The 5,584-nt window shown below is 46.8% G+C and overlaps 1 protein-coding gene across 1 annotated transcript in view; it reads left to right on the forward strand.

Moving 5' to 3' along the window:
• Nucleotides 1-433: 433 nt before the first annotated feature.
• Nucleotides 434-5,584, forward strand: part of T265_02911 (hypothetical protein) — a gene marked incomplete at both ends in the record, with an annotated part of 33,419 nt that continues 28,268 nt past the window's right edge. Inside the window, one exon of the mRNA XM_009167275.1 lies at nucleotides 434-473. The remainder of the gene's footprint in view (nucleotides 474-5,584) is intronic.

Below are 5,584 nucleotides of genomic sequence, written 5' to 3' on the forward strand. Positions count from 1 at the left end.
TAATCCGAATAGTCGCGATTTTCGTCACTTGTAGGGCCCGGCAATGGGAGGAAGCAGGCAAGTCCCAGGAACAATTGGAACTATTCGATGCGGATGATTTCATGCCTCAATTAACGCGAGCTAAATGTAATGAACCTCGGAGGCGGGGAAACACATTCAGTAGTTGTTTTCTAGCTGGGATGGAGCATACGAAATTGAAGCAAGTTCAGGCGGTTACAATTCGAAGATGGGGCAACAAGGTGACACGGAGAAGGTAAAACTAGAACACCTGCCTAGAACGCAGTAAGATGCTGTAGCCTGAGGAAAAAACTTTGGACAGTGGATCTGGAGAAGTACGGGTATTTCGGCCATAGTGTCGGCCAAACTGAACTGAAACTGAAAACCGCTGCCCAGTTTGCCTGGCCTTGAACAGTTGTGTTAACGGCCAGGGTCACGAAAACCTAAGTAGGGGTGGCAGGTTTGGAAAATTCATGGTAAGGGCGAATTGTAGCTAGTATCTCAGAATTATGGTGTAAACTGAGACCGCATAAACACACTGTTATCGCTGTTTGAGTGGATCCAGATGTAAAAGTTACAGGACGGAACGTGAACTGTAAAGAAAACCACTGAATTCCTAGTGAAGACAACCGGAAAGTGCCGATGCTATTACTACAACCTCGAAAAAAGCTTATCGTTAGTTCGTGTTCCGTGGAGGCTAGAGGAGACTGCAGCCTACGATGAGAATAGTTGCGGATGTCATTACTGTAGCCTGAGGAAAAAACTTTGGACAGTGGATCTGGAGAAGTACGGGTATTTCGGCCATAGTGTCGGCCAAACTGAACTGAAACTGAAAACCGCTGCCCAGTTTGCCTGGCCTTGAACAGTTGTGTTAACGGCCAGGGTCACGAAAACCTAAGTAGGGGCAGAGGAGTTCACCATGTCTAATTTACGACGGAACGTTACTGTCTCAAGCAGAACTCCACCGCAATGTTGTGTATGTCGATAAGCTAAACATTTATACAACGCTTTCCTCCATTTCGCATCATCAGACGATGGTTTTTGTGGGCGTATTTTCCCCTCCCAGAATGGGAAAATCTGACTTTGATTTGCTTTTTGTCAGTCAGTGCTAAGAAAAACAAAGCACCAAACATTGAAGAGAGCTGATAGAGTAATTCATGTCAGGAACCTAGACAGAAGGAACGAAGCATAATTTCCCTATCAGTACACGCGGTGCAAAATAACCGAGTTTTTCGATCATACGGATTATACTTCAAATGACCACCTTTTATGGTTAACAGGTGGTTATTTGCACCAACACAACCGTCAAATAGCCGTGTTTGCCGGTTATTGGACGGTTAAATAAATGTCAAATAATCGTGCTTTCCCACTGCAGTGGGAATGACTCTATGTATATAGTGGAGTATGTATGTACAATGGAGTGTGATGGGCCCCATCCTCTTCCAATTATGTATCGACGACGTCTTTGGTGCCGTGTTCCATGGTACACCCTTCCCTTTTGCCTGCACATTTCCTCCCTCTGGGCAAGCGCTTACCTTTCACTTTCAACGAAATTTAGAGTCGCTGACTCGCTGGTCAAATGCCTCCGGCCTAGGCTTCTCTTCCGCAGAGTCCTTAATAACTTCCTGTCGCTGCTCCATCCTACCTAATGCGTTCACAGTTATTGGCAAACTGCTAACTCATTTCACAGAAATCAAAGAGCCCGGTCTCAGATACTCTTGTACGTTTAGCTTTTCCCACCAAAATCCAGTTCCAGGTCGCCCGAGTACATAGGCCCAGCTTTATAATATTGCGCTCCATTCACCTTCGAGACTCAAAAGCCACAATTTTTTTTAGCTATGCGTGCCACCGATCATGGAGTGCTATCCGGCATTTTCTCCCCTATATGCACAAAGTTGCAAACTAGTACTTGAAAGCCTCTGATGCTCATTCGACTCAAAAGCACAATTTTTTTTAGCTATGCGTGCCACCGATCATGGAGTGCTATCCGGCATTTTCTCCCCTATATGCACAAAGTTGCAAACTAGTACTTGAAAGCCTCTGATGCTCATTCACCAAAAATTTGTTGCCACAGTCCAGTCCTCTTTCCTATCGCTCCCGCTGCATAATCTTGGGCCTTGAACCACTATGGCTCAGACTTTTTAGGCTAAACCTTACTTTCCTACACCGTATGTTGCACTAAAATGCCCTTCTAGCAGACGCCGGGCCAAAGGTAAATTCCCGTCCTCGCCACAAATTCCGTATCTCCAGCGACCTCTGTTTGCACTCCAGCTCGTACTAACGCCACCACTTCTTCCTAGCTTACTACGCTCGCTTCTTGAAGAGTCTCCCTGAACACATTCGAAATAGCACGTCATACGTTTTCACAGTCGTAGATAACTTCGTTACTCGTGGAGCTGTTGTCGACCTACTTCATACCCAACTGCACCCCCTCTATCTCTCCTACGAATCGGGTCCAATGCATCTTTGGCTTTAACAACGTTACAGTTAGTAAGATTATTCCTCTGTTATACCCTGCTAGCTCCTTGATTTACTCCAAGCAGCGGCTGCCTACTGAATGCCTGCTCTACTTGAGTGTGCCGTATTACTGGTCTGGCTTTTCCCCTAAGACAACTTATGATTCGTTCCGTCTAGCTAGGTTCCTGACCTGAATTACTCTGTAGGCTCTCTTCAACGTTTGGTGCTTTGTTATTTTTAGCACTGACTGACGTAAACCAAAGCAAAGTCGGATTTTCTCATTTTTGAGAGCGAAAAATACGCCCACAAAAATCATCATCTGGTGATATGAAATGGATGAAATCAATTTATGATTCCACACCCCTGGTGTTCAAATAACCTCTGACGAAAACGTTGTCGGTGGAATATGCAGACTTCACCATCATCGTGTTCGAAGAGGGGAATAAGGCGGTGGCGTTTCGGGATGAATTGAACAAAGTTATCTCTTCCGCCGTCATGCGCTTTTACCCCTAATATCTATGTTCATGCTCCTGGACATGCAGTCACTGAACACGCCCTTTTACAATCTATGGAGAGGCACTCGAAGTTGAGCGTTTTATTTATCTTGGAGGTCATGCTACCTCTGTAGTCTGACAGATGAGGTCAATGCTCGAATCTCTAGGGTTCGTGTCCCGCTTGCTAATTTGAGGCATTTATGACGTCAAAGCTCTATGTTCCTGATCCACGGGGGACATGTGTATCAGGTTACAGTACGGTTGTTTTGTTTTATGGTTGTGAGGCTTGGCCTTTTCGAGCAACGGAACTGTGATATGTTGAAGCGTTCGAGAATCGTCGTCTCAGAATCATAGCTCGTGTGGGTTGGCGTCGGTGAGCCTATAATGAGGCAATTAGAAAGCGATCGTTCGGACGGGGACTTCCACCGAACAATCCATCAATCACCAGGTGGTGCGCTGGTTAGGCCATTTATTTAGTATACCGAGCCATCTGCCGAAGAGGGTGCTGTTTTCCGTGCCATATTTGTCATCGTCATCAGAGTCAAAAACAGTGTTGACAGTGATACTTGACTGCCGTCCAACTCTAAAGTTCGTCTAAGTATATTTAAAGCCTTGGAGTGAAGGGAAGAAAAAAGGATGGGTTAGAGAGGAGACCTAGTGTTCGTTTGCGTCAAGCGTTCTGAGGTGCACACACCTCCAAGCCCTCAGTCAGACAATGTGGAAAAAACTGGCAGTACGGACGCCGCTGGCATGGATCAGCCGCCGTTTCTTGCAATGCATCCAGTCGAGCGCAGGTGGGGTTACGGGGATCTCATCCTGGAAGGCGTACAACACCAGCTATTCGTAATCTATTTCACACTCTCCTGCCAAGTCATATGTTGTACGTCTCGCGGTTTGTGCCAGTCTGAGGTCGGAGGAACGGATGGCAACACTCTTTTCGTTAGGTGGTGTTTTGGCATGTGTGGAACGTGACTGAGCCATCGTGATCGATGATGCTGGATGTTACCGGTGATTGTAAAACCAAACTGTACAACCAAATACCCGTTTTATAGTCCGTTGATGTTATCCGACACCAGCGATGCTTCCGAGGCATCTGTCCGCAGAGGCCACGTCTCCCAGCCATGTAACATCACAGCCTTTGTTGTAGCCTGGCACACACTTGATTATCATGAGGTTTCGCGTGCCACCATAAGACGACGAGGAATCAGTGACGCCAGGAACATTGTTACAACGACAGTCCAACTGACATCTCTGTGGTTACTGCATTTACTGCAAGTACCCTTTTTGAAAGTGGGCACTATTATTGGTTCAACCCACTTGTCTGGGATGATTTCTTTCTCCCAGATGGACGCAAATAGGCTATACAGGCACTGGCTTATAAACTCACCTCAATCCTTGAGCGGAGCAGTGGAAGGTCTTCAGGATCAGCAGCACGATGACGCTTGAGTAGAGGTATACACTCGAACACTTCTGAGTTTGATGACCGCTCTATATTCGCAGTCCACCGTTCTGTTGAGGGTCAGGATTCCGGATTGGAGGTAGTGGTTGGCCAACTGAATTGCTGTTCGAAGTACTCTGTTCATGAGTCCAAACGTTATGCTGTGTTGGATATCAGGAGGCCGTTTTGGTTCCTGGCAATTTCGCAGACAAAAGGCTTTCGAGGACCAGTCGACCGAATCAAATAGAACAACTTGCGGACGTTTCCAGCATTTGTTGCCCTCATTGTTGTTGTTCCATTTCTTCGGCCTTTCGAGTCCACCAAGCTTCTCGGTCTGCACACACACTCGGTTTCGAATCACGGATCTTCTGGTCAATAAGTTCGCGTTCTAATCACCGAGTCAGCTCACCACCAAATGATGTCTAAATACAGGGTTGTCAGTGGACTTTTAAGTGGGGAGACTAGAAAGGGAGCTATGCGTTGAATGCAATCGCTTAGATGTACGAGCGGCGTTGAGGGCGCTACTGGACTTTGTATGACAATATCTCCCATTGGAGGTGGGCGAGATGGCTCAGTGTTTGGAGCGCAGATTTACTGAACAGAAGGTCAGTGGTTCGAACCCGACCTCTGCCGTTCGACTTAGCCTGCCTAGGCTTGGGGTACCTGGCATCATTCCATCCCTCGTACTTCCTTCGGCTGGCATGGTAGTTGGGCACTGAGAGGGTGCTACAGCTGAACGACTCCTATTGATGTGTCCCGTCTCGGGGTTCCCATCCAAGGACACGACAATAACCAGCACATCTGGGTTTTCTGGCATTGCCTTTCATACTTCGCTGCCAAGTGATTGTTTGACATCCCCTGGCTTCTTTCCACCATTCGCGTGGCTGTGTGAAAGGAAGTCGATGACTGGCATGCGGACCACGTGGCCAAACCAACGCAACCTATGGAATGCAATCAGTTCGTTTACCTTAAGGCGATTTATTTCCTCCTCGACCTGTTTCAGCATCGCTGTTCCGGTCATCATCATCATCCCTATGGAATGCAGTTCGTTTACCTTAAGGCGACTTATTTCCTCCTCGACCTATTTCAGCATCGCTGTTCCGGTCATCATCATCATAATCAATCACATCATCATCATCATCATCATCATCATCATCATCATCATCATCATCAACATCATCATCATCATCATCATCAT

Source organism: Opisthorchis viverrini (assembly GCF_000715545.1).
Source record: "Opisthorchis viverrini unplaced genomic scaffold opera_v5_38, whole genome shotgun sequence".
NCBI lineage: Eukaryota > Metazoa > Platyhelminthes > Trematoda > Opisthorchiida > Opisthorchiidae > Opisthorchis > Opisthorchis viverrini.